This window comes from Zalophus californianus, chromosome 16, assembly GCF_009762305.2.
Source record: "Zalophus californianus isolate mZalCal1 chromosome 16, mZalCal1.pri.v2, whole genome shotgun sequence".
NCBI lineage: Eukaryota > Metazoa > Chordata > Mammalia > Carnivora > Otariidae > Zalophus > Zalophus californianus.
This window is the reverse complement of record NC_045610.1, coordinates 5,386,432-5,404,849: the sequence shown is the minus strand read 5'-3', so window position 1 is coordinate 5,404,849 and position 18,418 is coordinate 5,386,432.

Genomic DNA, 18,418 nt, shown 5'->3' with positions numbered 1-18,418 from the left:
TGAAGGTAAATGGAAATCAATATTTTTTTAGTCACTATGTATTACCATGATACTATATCATCTTATACTGTACACAGCTGAGTATATGCTGAAATGAGAAAGTCCCAAATTATTTTAAGGCTTTCACCTCTTACCGTATATATTGTGCAATAAAAGATAATGAAGTTAGCCATCCCTGTTTCCAAATGGGGGCTAGCCAGAGGATGACAGCCCAAATACCAATCATGTTTCTTCCAAATTCATTTTAGTGTAGAGTGTGTTATTTCAGGACACATACACACACAACTTGAATTAAAATCCGAGGATTTCTGGGGCGCCTGTGTGGCTCAGTCAGTTAAGTGTTCGACTCTTGGTTTCGGCTCAGGTCATGATCTCATGGGTTTTGAGATTGAGCCCAAGGTCAAGTCCCACTGGGCTCAGCACTCAGCGGGGAGTCTGCTTGGAGATTCTCTCCCTCTGCTCCTCCCCCCACTCTCTCTCTCAAATAAATAAATAAATCTTTAAAAAGAAAATCCAAGGATTTCTGTGTTCATAGCTATAGATCATACTGTCTTCTGTGGCTACTTTAAGCAGTAAGGAATTTATCAAATTGTATCCAATCACTTAGGAAATATTTGGAAAGGTTGGTAGAACAGATTTTAGGCTACATTTCCAGAAACAATTATGGGTATGGAATAGAGAGCAGAACCCATTACCTGTGCTGTGTCTAGAAAGCTACTGCCATTACTTTTCTCAGTAAAATGGATGATCCACACCTGCCTCTTAACTCACTTTCAAATCAAAGTCTCACTTGGGTGCATCTGATTGACAGAAATTCAATGAGGTTGCTTGCTATTATTATGTACTGTCCTTTTAAATCTAACACATTCTGGTCACCTGCTATGGGAAGAAGCCACCTCAGATTCTTGTACTTGCCTCTAGAGCTTCCCTAAGCTTAAGAATTACCTTAATTAGGTTTCTTATTGATTTCCATACCCTTCTTTTGTTGGCTCCCCTCATGGCTGACATCAATGGTATCACGCATTGGCGGCTCTTCCTTTATACTTGGTTCTGTTTGAATTGGTGACCCCATTTTAAGCTGCTTATGTGAGTCTTAAGTAGAGTTTCCAGTGATTGTGCCTGAGCTCCATGCACCAAAATCCTGAAAAAATTTCCTCCATCATCTACGACCAGCCGGGACTTTGAAATACTTCCGCAAACAGTACCACAATGCCCTCAGCCCTTCTGGCAAGGGGATGGGAGGGCATCATAGTGATTTGTTAATAAGAGAGTGCCCTAGTATAGGAAAGCTCCCAGAGTGAAGGCTGTTGTCTGGAAGTGGGCAGCATGGTGGTACCGACACAGGGTCCATGGACGGGAGAGAGAAAAGACCTGGAGAGGATACAAAAGAAGGAAGAAGGTGAATGAAACCATGGTAATAGTGGCTTTTAGGCTTTTGAGACCGATAATACACTCCTCTTGCAGGCAGCAAAATAAAAGACATCCTGATATGTGTCTCTGCTTGCAAGCCAGTGGCCATTTCAATGACTCTCCGGGTGTGGGGGGGAGGGTGCTCATTAGACACCTGTGTTCTCAACATTGTACCTGGAAACGTCTTGTTTCCTTTGATCATTTCCAGTTCCGTGCACTATGTTTAGCACCTTCTGCATTTATACGTATGCCTGTGATCTTTTGAAGATCTAAGTGCATGAATTTCTGTAAAGGTCAAAGAAATCTCATTGAATGTTACCTCCAATTTGTGGGTGATTTTTTTTTCACTTGATAATAGAGACTTTGTTTTGAAAAATCAGAAGAGATGTCTTTGATTTCCTAGCTTTGGAAATTCCTTTCAAATACATTTCTTTTATGTGTATGTGTGTTTATATATGTCAAACTACGTGACTCTGAGCGCTTTGTGTTTATGGATCCTGAGGTGTGCATTCATGCATGTGTTCATGTGTATATACATACATGTATATTATGAAGCATTATTATGAAGTAATTACTTTTTTTAGAGAGAGAGAGAGAACACGTCAGTGGGGGTAGGGGCAGAGGGAAAGGGAGAGAGAGAATCCCAAGCAGCCTCCATGCTCAGCCCAGAGTCCTTTGCGGGACTCGATCTCATGACCCTGAGAACATGACCTGAGCCGAAACCAAGAGTTGGACGCTTGACTGACTGAGCCACCCAGATGCCCCAGTAATGATGGTTTTTGTTGCATGAATGCTGAAATGACAAGAGGGGGCAAACATCTAGGGCAGTAGATCTCAACAGGGAGGTATTTTGCTCCCTGAGGACTTCTGGCAATATCTGCAGACACTTTTGGTTGCCACAGCTGAGGTTGGGTGCTATTGGCATCTAGGAATCAGAGGCCAGGAAGGCTACCAAACACCCTCAGTGCACAGAACAGCCTGCACAACAAAGATTTATCCGTTGCAGTGTTAATAGTGCTAAGGTTGAGAACCTCTGTTTTAGAGGCAGAGAGGTAGGCATATTATTAATTGAACAAATGTTTATTGGGGCCTCTATAATTCCCAAGACTCTATTTTGGTCATGGTTCAGATGGAAGGGTAATGCACACATATTTTGGTATGCTCTTAATTTATTTAGGAAGGAGAGATGTGTCAGGCAGGGTCCCAACCACAGACGTTTGGAATGCACAGAGTAAGATAAACTGAAGAACTCTTCACAGAGAAAGGACTATAGGGGAAGCACACAGAATACAGTGATTAGCTGGGCTGGTCATAGCCAAGGCGTTATCATCCCGAGGCCCTACAGAACTCAAGTAGGCGGTGGATGCTTGGAAGGGGACAGAGTCTCCCGGTGTCAGCTACCTTGAGGTGACCTCCCAGAGAAAGAATTAGGGACGAAGCACCCCAACCTTGCCTCCCACCTACTGTAAATGCCCCCATGGGCCAACAGGTGCCAGGATCATGGGCGATGGCTGGTGTTCTGCATACAGCCGAGTGTCCCAACTCACAAGGCAGGGTGGGGAAGAGTAGACATGCAGTGGGCATGCGGGAAGTCTGGCAAAGCAAAGGGATCTGGGCAAAGAGTGACCTTACACATGACTCTCATCCAAAGCAGAAATTGGGAAATGCCACCAGAGAGGCCCTCATCAAGGGCTTTCGGCTTTTGGAGGCACAGAGGAGTCTTTCCAGCTTGGCCGAGCTCAGGGAAGGCTTGGTGAAGGATGTGACATTTGAGAAGACGGCCTTGAGGAGTGAAGAGAGTCACAGACACGTCAGCCTCTTCCCATTTGGAAAGGTCCCTTGCTGCTCAGACACTCAGGATAAAGGGAGGGGGGGCTCTCCTTCCCACGGCTCCCAGCTCCATCTCTGCTCCCTGAGCATTAGGCTGGGAAGCAGTTAGTTCCTGATGGTCCTCTTCTCCCTCAGTGTGGCCACCCGTGGAAGGCCACCCCCCATGGGGCCAGCCCGGCTTCCCTTCATGAGGCTGTTTCTCTGTCCTTCACACCACCGCCATGTCTAATGTACATATCAGCTGTGTGATATACCAATAGTATATCAACCGTCATGCAGGCTTATAGCCACCCAAGGACACTGTGATGGAGGGGCACAGACATTGAAACCTCTAAGAAGACTTTCGCCCTGATCCAGGGAAGGACATCACGGTGGGAAACCGGCCCGGAGGTGCCCTCATGGGGCTCCCCCAGCTCCTGGCTATGCTCCCCCGTTTGGGGGTCTGCATCTCATTGTGACTCCTCTCCTCCTGCTACTCTCCTGCCTATGTCACAATTCCTGTTTCAGGAAGCCCTGTCTGTCTGTCTGTCTATCTGTCTTCCTGCAGGAACCAATCACCCAGGAACCACCTCCCTCCTGGCCAACAGAAACACTCGCTCCTGGCTCTGAGTCATTCCACGTAGGGCAATGCCCCAGGCATCCCAAGTCCCACAGCGCTGCCCAGGGTCGATGCAGGCCCTCCTATTCCAGCCCCCAAGGGGTCTCCTTTCCACGGTGACTGCAGACAATCCTCCTTGTTCTATTGATTGCTCATTGGAGAGCTATGGGGTTTCCTTCCGCTTCCTCCTCCAGCATGCACATATCCATGTTGGCCTGAAAATGAGTGTTAATTATCAAGAGATATTACAGTCTAAACCCATTAGGTGGAAGAGAACTATTCTTCTAACGTCCCCACAGTTTTCAAAGCCTCCTCTTTATGGGTAATTAACACCAGATATAATTTACCTTTGAACAGTGGAGGTGCTCCCACCCTTTCAACCTGGGACCCCTAGGGCCTCTTGGAAATAAGAAATGGGCCCCTTTTCCAGTTTTAGGCCTCTTAAGAACTGCTCTCATGCCTACACAAAGACCAAACAGAGGCTCTGTAATTACTTCTTGAAAATGCTAGATTAAATTCTTAGCCAAGGGCCATTCTCTTCCCCAGACTCTGTGAAGGGAGAAGAAAGGATGGTTATGTTTTCCTAGCAACATGAGATTTTAAATTCAGAGATAGGACTTGGAGCTTGAGGACAGATATTCAAGATGGAGAGAACAATGTGAGCAGATCCCATGGGTCAGAGATAATGGTCATAACCCACAGTTTAAATTAACATTGCCTCGCATGTGAAAGCAATGAATTGGGTGTTTATAGAGCAGGTATCAAATTACAGGTGGTGCTTAATTATTTCCTTTAAAGATGTTTGTAATTTTTAAAGATTTATTTATTTATTTATTTGAGAGAGAGAGCATGAGCCGGGGGGAGGGGTAGGGAGGGAGAGGGAGAGAGAGAGAATCCTAAGCAGACTCCCCGATGAGCACGGAGGCTGAAGCGGGACTCGAACTCACGACCCTGGAGATCATGACCTGAGCTGAGATCAAGAGTCGGATGCTTAACCAACTGAGCCATCCAGGTGCCCCAAAAATGTTTGTATTTTTAAAAATTCTATGTAGCTGTTTTGGGAAAAGGATATCAAGTCACTGGAATAGAAACAAAGAGTCATTGTGTTTTTTCCAGTTTTCTGCTCTTACTCAGGGTATAGCCAACTTTCCCACCCTCACTGGACAGTGAACCCCCTTCATGACATCACAGGTGAATTGAAGACCTTTCTGGTCACTTTTGGTTATTAGATCAGTCTTGCTTCCATTCTCTTAGGTTCAGTATTATTTTAAATTGCTAATTCCGTAATCATGTCAACGTCCCCCTGGCCCACCACCATCTGCTTCCCCCACTGCAGGGTCTCCACTGGCAGCTAGTGGCTTGGAATACAGAGGGCTGTATACACCACAGGCCATTGTCAGGACCCAGGGGAAGGAGTGGCTGGTGGGTGTCTCCTTCCTGGCCGCCCCATGTGAAAGTTCTTTCTGTTGGCTTCTCTCTCTTCTCTAACACCAATCTCCATTGCTTCTCCCTGTGTGCCACATTTCCAAAAGAATGCTGGTTATTTTGCCGAGGTATTTGTGGGTGTTTCAGAGAGCCGCAGGTGCCTCGTCTCCCTGCATATTACCCTGGATTTGTCCCTCGGTTGCGTGTCCTCCCCCACTTCCTCCCACTACTCACTCCCAGCTGTCTACCTTGTACATCTTGTTGATGGGTCTCCCCACCACACTAGCAGTCCTCTAGACTGAAGTAGAGTCCTGCCTATTCTTGTGCCTTCTGAGGGAGTGTGTACACCTTTGCCATACGACATGGGATTGAGTACTGGCTCCCCCACCAGCATACCCTCCCCTAGCTCAGCCACACCTCCCCTCTGCTCTCACCTCTGACTTGCCCAAGCAGAAGACACTTGGGCAATCCATTGGCTCACTGACACTCAGAGCAGATGACCTCCAGTTCCCAACGTAGCGGAAGGATAGGAGGTGCTGGTATTTTCCGCGCAATGACTGATTCCCTTGGTAAGTCTCAACTTTGGGGAGAAAAAGAAAGATCCACTTGTCACAAACATGACACTCCTTCAAAATGCCACCTGCTCTCCCTCTTAGCCCCTTTCATGTTGCGGTTGTGCGTAAGGAGTGGGTGGGTGGTGCTGACTTTGCTGAGCTTCATCCTTCAACATGCCCTCAGGGGGCGGGGCTCACCACACACCAAGCGACCCTCTCAAGTCAGAATGCGAGGTCCTTAGCAACACCGGTTCCCTGTCAGGGACCTAAACAGCCAATACCAATATTTGGCAACTGACAACATTTTGTTACGGTTCTAACCCCCCTTCAAAGACACATGGGCTCTCTTTGCATGCCCTTTGGTTTGGATGTCAAATTGATGGTGCTGCACACTCACCAAGAAGCCATGATAAGCTTATTACTTACATAGTTGACATCTCTGGGGAGAGTGTGGGGAGCCTCTCGAGCAGGTCCAAAATGACTTGAGAGATGGAGGGAAGGAGGCTGGCCTGGGTTCTCAGGGTGGTTACAGGATGAGGCCGGGGTGAGAGTTCCCACGAAGGGTCAGGGCCAGGCGGAGTTGGAATCTCTTGCTGGTGCCAAGAAAAGAACACACAGGCTTTCTTATCATTTCCCCCCCAGATGTGGGGCCCAAGGGGTCGAGGGAGAGATGAAGCTTATAAACTGTCAGAAGTAAAATGGGGCCAGAAACCTAATTGCAGTTAATGTAGATATTAGAGATATTAGAGAAAACAGTGGTGACACTGTTCTCCAAAGCGGTCACCAAGGGAAACTCACTCTAGTCCCCCAAGAGGCGGAAATCAAAATGGGATTAACTGTGTAAGAGTTTTCGGGAAAAATGCCTATGGGGGAAAAAATAGGGAGGGGGCCAGGCACGCTGGAAGAGCATTCAGCCCCGTGATGCAAGTTTGATCCCGAGGGAAGGACAGAGGAAGAGAAGGTTTAATGGAAAGATCCCCGACTGTCATGTAGCCCAAGAAAGGGTCACTGAAGTCTTTTTGTGCCAACATCTGCCACTGGAGGAGTCCCTGCTAGGAAGGGGGCTGCCCACGTGTCCCTGCTGCACCCACGTCTGACCTGGGAGCAGCCCATGGGTGAGTGAGGGGATCCAACAGCTCTGCAGTTGGACCCCCAGTCAGCGGTCCTTCTTGTAGTTGGAGGATGCAAGCCTCATTGGAGTTCCTTTCAGGGGAATGGATTCCCAGAATAGGATTGAAGCAAAGAAAGGAAAAAAAGAGTTTGGTAAATTGTAAAAAGACTCTTAACTCTTGACCAAAAACCACATCGGCTGGCCAGCTCGACTATCCATCTTAGTACTTATCAGGGTTGGTTCCACGTAGATTTGTCGATCAATCAATCAATCTGCACTTAAATGATAACTGGTGTTATCCTTAGTGATATTCCAAGGAATATACCACAGAATCTGAAGGCAATCCCAAGGAACATTCCAGGTACATTCTAAACAATGGCAACATTATAAGAGTAAGTGTACAACCTTCAAAGTTGACTCCACTGAGGCAGGCCATTCTCAGGACGTATAGGATTTCAGGCGTAATAGTAAAAAACTGAAATAGCTGTTTTATACCTCTATTTCCTCTAGGTATGTGCACAAGCAGATGGGTGTGTGTGAAGATTATTCAATGAGGCTGATGAATGGGACTCTTCCAAGGCTCTGTGCTTAATTTTGTATTTGATGTATATATATATATATATATATTTACTTATCAAAGGGAGATTGCCAAATTTTATAACCTCTAAGACCTACAAGCCTTCATCCACCCTAGGTGTGCGTATTTGTGCTTGTGTGATTTTGTGTTTTTCTATGGCTCCCCTGCCCCCAGCCTCACACTTAGATACATATGGTTCTCCATATGGGGGAATGCTCTCCCTCATTCACATTCTTAAATGTCTTTGGATTGCTTAATAAAAAGAAGTTAAAGGGTCTATCAAGAAGAAAAAGCCCGGTTAGACCAATCTCTGAAGCAAAGAGAGGGGTGGAGGAGGGACTTCTTCTTCCCCTCCCAGGGTCTCAAGCTTGGCTTCCCATTGCTCGTTTGGGAGAAGGAGCTCTTCCTTCAAACCACTAGAGGGCATCGGTGTGCAGACAATGTCTGGATGAAGGCAGGGTGCTGAGCTCCAGGGAGTAAGGAGTAAGGTGACTGTTACCTTCTTGTAGTCACCAAGTCTTTTCAAAACACATCTTCCTCCACTCAGGATGCTTCTTCCTCACTCAGAATCATCCTGGTATCTCCTCCATACTCTCACCCCCCAGGGGGGCCATGAATACCCCTCCTCCATGTTCTCTGCTGTTAAGATTATCATCTCTGTGAATGAAGGTTAACGAAGGTTAACGGAGGCCCCTCATCTTCAGAAGCATAGACCAGGGAGACATACAGGCCAGGGAAGGAACTCTCAACTGACGTCAGGAGGAGACCTGGACCCAAGTCCCAGATCTGTTGCTGGCTGTGTGATCTAGAGAAAATATCAGTGTGCTTATCTTTAAAATGAGAGGGATGGTCCTCTAAATTTCTATGGGTCTATAAGAAAAGGACTGGATCTAGGAAAACATCCTCATGTGAAAGCAAAAGCCTAGTTCTTTCCTGCCATTCACTAAGTAAGCAATCAAAATTAGTGGTTAAAAAGTCTCATTCCAAAATTCTAAAACCAGCTTCCTTAATATTGTTTATATGCCTAATGAACAAAATCCCAAATTAGGGACCTCTTTAGGCTTCCGGGCCAACACGCTTAAAAGTCATCTCTCCCATCCACACAAGAGGGAAGATGAACAAGCCGAAAATCAACAATTCTTCTTAGATCTATCAGAATATTGACATCAAAGAGCGAATTGCCACCCCCAACATGGAAGAGACAGACAGGCATCCAGAGAATCACAATTTACTGGGGCTGAAGCCCAGCAGAAGGAAAGTCTGCAGGATCCAGTACCATCTTCCTTTTACCCATTGACCTAGTTCATCCTGTCTGACATGCAGCAAAACCCGGCAAGGGAGACTAAAAGAGAAACAAAGCAAAACGGAAAACAGCTCACAGATGGAAGAGATAGAACAAGCATCCGAACAAACTCAAACATGGCACAGATGTTAGAATGGTCCGATTGGGAATTTACAATGATGGTGATTTGTGTGCTGATGGCTCTAATGGGAAAGTGGACACCATGCAAGAACACATGGATAATGTAAGCCGAGTTGGAAACTCTAAGAAAGAACCAAAAGTGAATGCTGGAGATAAAAAAAAAAAAAAACACCATAACAGAAATGAAGGAAGCTCTCGAGGGACTCATCGATAAATTGGACTCACCCGAGGAAAGAAGTAGTGAGCTTGAAGACATCAATAGACACTTCCAGGGAAAAAAATGATGAGAAAGAACAGAATACCCAGGGACCGCGGGACAATGAGACAAGGTGCAACATATGTACCATCAGGAATACCAAATTAAGGACTCCCATTCTCTTCTCACCACTGCGCAACCACCCCCTAGCCACCACACTGCTCTGAAAACCCTGAGATTCACTAGGAAATCATATTTGTTGCTTACAACTCCTAACATCACCAAACCTTATTAATTTACCTCTGTGGAAAAGACAAAAGACCTGTGAAAAGAACAGCATGGAGAATTTTGTCAATAATAGTGGAATAATGTTCCACGATGAGAGATGGTGACTTTGCTCACCTGGTGAGCATCGTTTCATGTACAGAATGTCTAGTCATCGTGTTGTACACCTGAAATGAATAGCACACTGGCATTAATGACATGTTGATAAAAGGAAGGGTATTGATTGAAAATTGGGCAATTTAGCAATTGACTTTGGAATTGAATTCATTGATCCAGATCTTGGACTGGCTCCTACATTATCTCTGTTCCAGGGGAAGTGGGGGGAAGATGAAGGACAACATGAGAGAGAATCTCAGGCAAGGGGGAAAGAGAGCTGACCCAGCTCCTCTGTAACCTCTGGGCCTCATTAAATTGGGCTTGGAGCCATGTCTACCTTCTCTCACCTTCTGCCTGAATCCTCTACTCCTCAAACCATGGCACTGGGACAAGTGAGACCTCAGAGATGATATTTCTTCCTGGAATAAATTGTAATGTCTTATTCTGTTCCAGTGGAGCTTTCTATGGAGCTGGAGAAGAGTGGGACCAGAGAGTTTGGGAGAGACGGCCCCCTCACTTTCCCTCTGAGGACATCACCTTGAGGTCTCCCAACTCTATTCTTTTGCCCTGATCCAGTTCTTTCTCTTCATTTCATCACCTCGCTGTAAACCTCCTCATAAAAGGCCTTCCACTTTCCATCCCCCAACCTTACCCTCCCTCCTGTCCCATGTGCATCAAACGTAAGATGCACCCTCTTGAGAGCGACCTTCAAGGCCATTTGTGACCCAGGGAGATGGTCTCTTGTTGCACCTCTCTGAACCTTTGCTTCCACATCAGCCACAGCATTCTGGCAACACTGAGCTGCAAGCAGTTACCCAAAACCCAAGGCATCTTCCTGCATAGGCTGTTCTATCTGCCCTGGAAAGAACTCTCCCCACTCTTTGGGCTGAGTCATCAACATCATGTTTTCAAATTCAGCTCAAGTGTCACCTCCACCGGGAAGTCGTTCCTGAGAAACCAGTCCAGATTGCATGCCTCTCCTGGGTCCATTCTACTTGCCCTGGACTATCACTGCTTCTCTAGTGCCTAGAAGGCAGGAATTATGTTCCTGTCTCTAAACCTGTTGTCTAGCACAATCTATGAAATAGGGTTTGCTAACGGATATAGGTGTGGATGAGTTGAAAGAATGCAAAATTTCAAAAATAAGTTGCAAAAAAAGTACAGAGGCTCCTGGGGGGCTCAGTCAGTTGAACATCCGACTCTTGATCCCAGCTCAAGTTTTGATCTCAGGGTCATGATTTCAAGCCCTGCATTGGGCTCCAGGCTGGGCGTGGAGCCTACTAAAAGAAAAGGGGGGGTGTAAATGTGGACCATAAGGGAAAGAAAAGAAGAGGCAGAAGAGAAAAGCAGAAAAAAAGATGGGAAAATTTGACATCCTGTCTTAAACATAAAAATTGGATAAATGAATGTTTCAGTCCTCATTCAGATGATTAAGGAAATACCGCTTAAGAAATGTCTTTTGAAAATTATGTTTAAAAAAATTTAGAGATAAGAACCAGGAGAGCTAAAACGGAATGTGTCTCTCAAAATGTTAAATCCATTTATCTAATCCGAAAGCAAAGAAAACTTAAAACGGTGGAAAGCCCAGAAAAAGAAGAAAGATCAAATGAAGGGGTCATATCAAGATTCTCTGCTAGAAGACAGACAGATGGGGTCAAAACCCCAAACCTGAGCGTCTACAGTTTACAACTTACACGCCTAAAATAAAATTATCCAAAAAGGCTAAGATAAAAATATGGGCAAAAGACATGACTGTTAGATTTTTTAAAAAGGAGAAATATGGAAAAATGGAGCTTTCCATATTAACAGAAGACAAAGACCCAATGTCAAAGACAGTATATGAGACAAAGGTTTTTTTTGTCTTCTTAACTAGCTTTAATTTTTTAATCAAAAAAGTTAAGTGTGTGCATAGTCTTTTTTTTAATTCTCGAAAGATAAAACAAATGTATCCATTCCTACTCCTTCCTTCCCATCCAATATTTTAAAGGCGACATTGTTCAACTCTTTTAGCTGCTTCTTATTGGCAGTTCAATGTTAACATTAGTGGACATAAACTGACCTCCCTTGATCAGTAATAGTGACTTTTTATAATGCCAACAAAGAAGTTGGTGGGGTTTTTTTAATTATTATTTTACACCCATCCTAGCTGCTCTCATTCTTCCGATGTCACAATGTAGGGGCATATTCCATTTGGGGAATATGCCCACATCCAATTTTGTATCGGTTAGGAATGTGCAAATAGGGGCTCAGTCGTTAAGCGTCTGCCTTCGGCTCAGGTCATGATCCCAGGGTCCTGGGATCGAGCCCCACAGGAGCCTGCTTCTCCCTCTCCCACTCCGGCTTGTGTTCCCGCTCTTGCTGTCTCTCTGTCAAATAAATAAATAAAATCTTTAAATTAAAAAAAAAAAAAGGAATGTGCAAATAACAGACAACCCTCTGAACAGTGGCTTTCAGGCAGTCAAGTGCAGAGCTAGTGGTTTTATGATATCATTAGGAGCTCAGGCTGTTTTCATTTTTCTGTTCTCCTGTTTTGCACTTGTGCTTTTTATGCTTCTGGTCCCAAGATAGCTTGCTACACCTCTGATATTGTATCTGAGTTTCGGGCAGGGAAAAAAGGAAGGAAGAAGACAAATAAGCAGGAGAAGGGAAAAGAACAACTTCCCAGAAGCCCTTAGCAGGTTCCTTATTCAGAAGCACCGTGTCATATCGCCACTCTAACTGCAAGGCAATCTATTATTGCAAGAATGTTTACATAGGCACTAGCCAGTCAAGGTTGTGATATAAGAAAGAAAAGTTGTAGAAATTGGCAAAGTAACCAACTGTGTTTTTATTATTAACACTATGGGAACAGTGTTAACTGCCTAACCAGTCATACATTATGAGTATTTTCTTTCTGGTACATATTTTTGTTTTGCCTGAAGTCAAAGCTTGCCTCATTATTTTTCATTTGCTTTGTTGTTATTGTTGTTTTCTTGAGCTTTGGCTTTTTCCATGAATACTAAGCTCCATAAAATATCTCTCAACATTATTTCTATGTTAAATCTGTTGGATAATCTGTCATTGCCAACCTTTTTAGGAGATACCGCCACTTGGGTGACCCATTCTGTTCCAGTGGCTCTCTAGGCTTGAAGCCATTCTGTCCCCCCCCCACCAGGACTTACCTTTGTCACCATCCTGGGAACTCCTTCCATCCATTTCCCCGACTTCCCTGAATCCTCTTTCATTTTCTTGAATTACTAGATAATTTTGTTGGGACATAGCCTTAATTGCCTTCTGGAAAGGAAAAAGGGGGAAAGATGTATGGTTGCTATTGGTTTTTTTTTTTAGACTTTTGCATTTCTAGCCTAGCACTTGATTGAAAATCTTGCCAGTCTAGGGCTCTAGGTTGGAATAGGTTTCTCTCAGATTTTTGCTATCTCCTGCTTTTTCAAAGTCCGATGCCATTCTGATGACTCATCCTTTGTGTGTGACCTGTTTCCCACCCCCATCTTGGATGTTTTTAGGATCCTTTCTTTATCCTGGTGTTCTGAAATTTCACTATTGTGTGTATTGACGTGAGTATTTTATCACCCATTGTGCTGAACATCTGCTAAGAAGTAATCTGGAATCGCTAATTCCCAGTTCTGGGGAGGTGAATTTCACTGTTCCTTTGTTAATATCATCCCATACATTTCCTTGATTTTTGGTTTTGGAAACTGTAGTAAAATTAGGACTCTCTCTTCCTGTCTATTTCTTTTTTTTTTTTAATTGAAGTATAATTAGCGTACAGCATTATATTAGTTTCCAATGCACAGCATATTGACTCAGTGATTCTGTACATTACTCTGCTTACCCTGACAAGTGTAGTCACCAGGCGACTCAATTACATTATCGACTATATTCCCTCTGCTGTACCTTTTGTCCTCACGACTTGTTTACTCTTTAACTGGAAGTTTGTACCTCTTAATCCCCTCTTTTTATTCAACAATCCTGTTCTTCTTTCTTCAAGACCTTCCAACTTTGTTTTCTAGATTCTCTGCTTAACTTTTCATCATGGCTGTCACATTTTTAATTTCCAAAGGCTGTTTCTGGTCCCCTCGTAAACAGCATCCCATACCCATTTCACAGACCCACTGCATTTTCTTATCTCTGAGGATATTGATTACAATATCCTTAAAGTTACTAATTCCATCATATGGTAAACACCTGGCCACCTGGCTTTTCCTTTGGGAGCCTTGGGAACCTGGATGTCAGTGTAGGTAGATCTTTTCTGGGGCTGTGTGCAGACAGGAGTGGTTTCTCCAAGGCTCACTCCCAGAATTCAGAGGCTGGTGGGAAACTCAGTAAACAGACTATTGCCTAATTCTCTGGTCTTCGGTTCCCCATACTCACCCCAACCCTATTCTGTCCTTAATGCTTCTGAGTTTAAAGGCTCTCAGGTTCCATTTTTTAAAGCATTTGTCTTTTGCTTTATATTGGGGGACAATTGCTGAAGGGAAGGAAAAAATCTTCTCAACTCTCGAGGTCTTCCAGCTGAACTAAACTGACATGAGACAGATGAACAGGGGAAAAAAATACAGTTTTATTTCGTGTGCCTGGAGACCTGATAATGAAATTGAGACCCGAAGAAATGACCAAGGTGGGCCGTTTTTATACTTTTTAGACAGAGACAATAAATCCATGAGGAATTGACAGGACAGAGGAAACTCAACTTTGGGAGCTTCAGTTAGTGAGGAATTCTAAACAGAATTTGGGCTGGGGGAGTAAATGAGTAAAAAGTAGCAAGGGTTGTTTATACAGACTGGTTGGTTCTGAATGTCCCAGCTCTGGGGATGAGGAGAGATCTCTTTACCTCCTAGTACAGGGTGGGCACCTTTCCCACCGGAGATTTATTTCCTGCTTTCAGGGGCACAGAGGAGGGTCTGAAATTCCTTCCTGCTCAGGCTGACTCTTATGTAACTTTTATTTAAAATAATCAACCAGCCAAAGTGGCACATTTAGGGCCAGCTTGCCCTTGGCCCCCTTGTCTGTGTAGGATAGTGCTGGGTTGTTGGATCTAATTGCTTCTTGCAGAAACTTTTGAATAATCCTCTGGTTGTCAGCCCTACCCCACCTCTGGCTTCTTTGGTATTTGTTTTCTCCAAATTCCTAAGGGTTTCCAGCACTCGAGTTAGGCAATACTACCCTACTTCTCACCAGTTCCCCTTCTGCTATAAGGGGCATGGAACTTTCTCTCATTGGTAAGCCAGTTAGCAGTCACTCACGTTCCTGTTTCGTATAAGTGATATTGTTTGGGGCCGTAGAAGTCTGGTTTCATCAATGATGGAATTTACCTTTCCGTTTCTCCTGGTTGTTTGCCATGATTTTGAGAAGAAATGGAAACCAAACCACCTTTTGTGGTTATGACTTGAAAACTAGGAGCCTCATTTTGTTTTGATAAAAGTCACAATTCACGGTAAGTATGTAACTGACACAAACTTTTATCTGGGGAATAATGTTGCATCAAAACATATAAAAGCAAAATATTTTATATTCATGGGAAAATTGACAGAATTAGAATGGTGGCAGGAAGTTATTATACTTCTTTAAATCCTTGACAGATCAATAGGCAAAAATAAGGAGGTTGCAGATCTGAATAATGTAATTGATTGGTTTGATTTCAGAGATATATTTCCAACTCTGTACTTCACAAAGAATAAAAAGAAACAAAATACCAACCTCAGCCATAGTTCCAAGAACATAGGAGAATACATTTCACGATGAAGTTGGCATTTCAGATCACAAGCCAAGGGTAGATTATTCAACAAATGGTGTTGGGAAAACTGGCAACTGATCTGGAAAGAAAGAGAAAAAGACTAATGAATTCTGTCTTTTAGTTATTGCTGTCAATTCTTGGCAGAGAGTTTGACCACAGGGGCTTTTCCCAGACAGTCGTCCTTCCCTGGTCTTTTACACGCTACCATAGGCTGCTTCCTAAGAATTCTAAAGAATAATCAGAATTCAGCCATTTGGCTTCCTCCGGTGATTTAAATGGCTGCCTTATTTTGAAAGCCAAGACACCCTCCATAATTCATCCCCCTCCCCCCCACCCCGCCACTGCCTTAGTTGATTGCCCGGCATGCATTTGGTAACACGGAACTGCATACTGGAATCTTCCACCATGGGGGTTTGGAGGGGGCCAGAACATGGGTGGAGGAGGCTGGGGATCCCACATTTATGGAACAAGGCAGCTGTCCATAGACAAGGCTTCACAAAGCCCTCTCATGCTGTCTGAGGATCCTCCTGAGCTCCTCCTCCAAGCTCTTCCCTTGTCTACTGAGTGCTCGCAGCTCTGAAAAGCCCCTCCAGATACTCTGCCTTCTTTCTGTGTGCCCTCTTCCCCCATCCCATCTGGGAGAATGGGAATAGAATATTTACCAACTGTTCCCTCATTGTGTCATTGGCACCAACCAATCAGAATGGTCAGATACCAGTCAGTCTAGAAACTGGATATGATTAACCAGTCAAACCTGTGCCTAGCAGATAATCATCAGCTCTCCCTCTGCTAAATTCTCCTAAGAGCCTTTCCCCAGAGCCCCACTTTGTTTGAGGCGTTCGATTCTCTCTTAATTTTTACTTCATTTATCCCCTTGAACTTATTCTAATGGTTGTCCTTTCCTTCCCTGACACGTTGTCTGCCTGATGATAATTTTCCTGGTTTGATTTACTATGAAAGTCTCTTGAGCTAGTACCTTTCCAGAGTGGGGCATAAGTGGGGACAGACGCATACACTGGTAGACCAGATGGAATATGGCTAAGCATACCCACCATGGCTTCCCCACTGTGGAACCAAATTCCCCTTGATTTTTATACATTAGAGCTCTCTTCCCAGCTACTCAAAATCCTTTCTCCTTTTGATTGTACCATTGTTTCCTTACTCTAAGAACACAGCTAGATCTTCAGTGTTCTGATGGCTGATGTGCAAGGAGGATAAAAGTGGAGAATCTCATAGGACATTTAGGGCCAAGTCTGAATGTGGTCAGTATGCCTTCTACCCACATTTCACTGGCCAGAACTCAAAAACATGTCTCTCACCACTGCTCGGAAGTCTGGAAAATGTAATATAACTTGTTGATGGAAGAAATTGGTCTGGTGAGCATCTCACCAGTTTCTGCCTCAATTTATTATCCCTGTCCCACAGAGTGTGGTGTGCGTTCTAAATTTTGATGAGTCTGCGATGTTTCTAATTTCCTTTTTATGCAAGAGAGCATTTTCATTGGAGTAGTCACATTTTTTTCTTTCAGGGTAGTTGTCCTTAAGCCTTGATATGCATTAGACTATCCTGGAAAGTCTTGGTAAAATGCAGATACCTGGTACCACCTCCAGGAATTCCAATGACCTTGGGCCCCATGGCCAGAGGGCATCTGCGTTTTTAACAAGCAACCCAAGGGCTTCTACAACCCAGAGTTTGAGAAACACTCCTTTCTAAGTTCAAAGTTATTCTAACAATGTTATTCGATAGACATTGAGTCTATCAGAGAAAAATTCCTGTAAGGGTAGGAAAAGGGGGACCAAGGGACTAAATTTTGCTTGAAGAACTAGAATTCAGATGGGGAGGCCCTTCTCTACATCGTTGGGGGAAATGACATGGAACCATGTCTGGATAGAGCCTAACACATGGACCACTGTAATCCAGTGTTTCAATGTTTTTACTTTAGTTTTAATTCTGCCTTCAGCTCTAAGACACACATTTTTGTTACACATTTTAACGTTTCTGATACCAGGATGTATCTTACAGTCAATAGTGTCTTAAAATTGTAATTGATACCATTTTACTTTTTGTAAGAGATGCATAAAATAATAGTGTATCTTAAAACCTTTGGTGGCTTAGATGCATGAAACAGGGTACTTCACCATAGTTACGTGTGTGTTAGATTTTACCTTAGTTGTACTTACTTGCTTTCGCCAGGAATTCACACCCCTGGAGTGGTGAGCTAGTATTCTAATCAGGAAGCCCACTGCCAGAAAGGGCTAAGAGAAGTGCTTTAGTTACCTTTACCTCTGATCAGTGTCTTTAGTCAAGACATTGGTCTTTGGTTATCTTTACCTCTGATCAATGTCTTTAGTCGAGACATTGGTCTTTGGTTATCTTTACCTCTGATCAATGTCTTTTGTCGAGACATTGGTCTTTGGTTATAAGGAACACAACAAATGCTAAAAGTGGATTTTCACTGGTGGAATAATGGTGTTTAAGAAATGTGAATTGGGGCTAAAATATTTTTTATGGGTTTTGTGTGAACATAAGTTTTCTTTAAAATTTTTTTTTCCAAAACCACTTTAGCAATTTGGGGTCCTTTGTGGTTCCATATAAATTTAAGGATTTTTTGTTGTTGTTGTTCTAGTTCTGTGAAAAGTGCTCTCGGTATTTTGATAGGGATTGCATTAAATCTGTAGATTGCTTTGGGTAGTATGGGCATTTTAACAATATTTATTCTTCCAGTCCATAAGCATGGAAGGTCTTTCCATTTCTCTGTGTCGTCTTCAATTTCTTTCATCAATGTTTTATAGTTTTTAGAGTACAGGTCTTTCATCTCTTTGGTGAAAGGTTTCTTCTTGGGCATCTTATTATTTTTGGTGCAGTTGTAAATGGGATTGTTTTCTTAATTTCTCTTTCTGTTACTTCATTATTAGTGTATAGAAATGCAACAGATTTCTGCATGTTGATTTTGTATTCTGTGACTTTACTGAATTCATTTATCAGTTCTAGTAGTTTTTGTTGGAGTCTTTTGGGTTTTCTATATAGAGTGTCATGTCATCTGCAAATAGTGAAAGTTTTACTTCTTCCTTACCAATTTGGATGCCTTTTATTTCTTTTTCTTGCCTGATTGCTGTGGCTAGGACTTCCAAAACTATGTTGAATAGAATGGTGAGAGTGGATGCCCTTGTCTTGTTCCT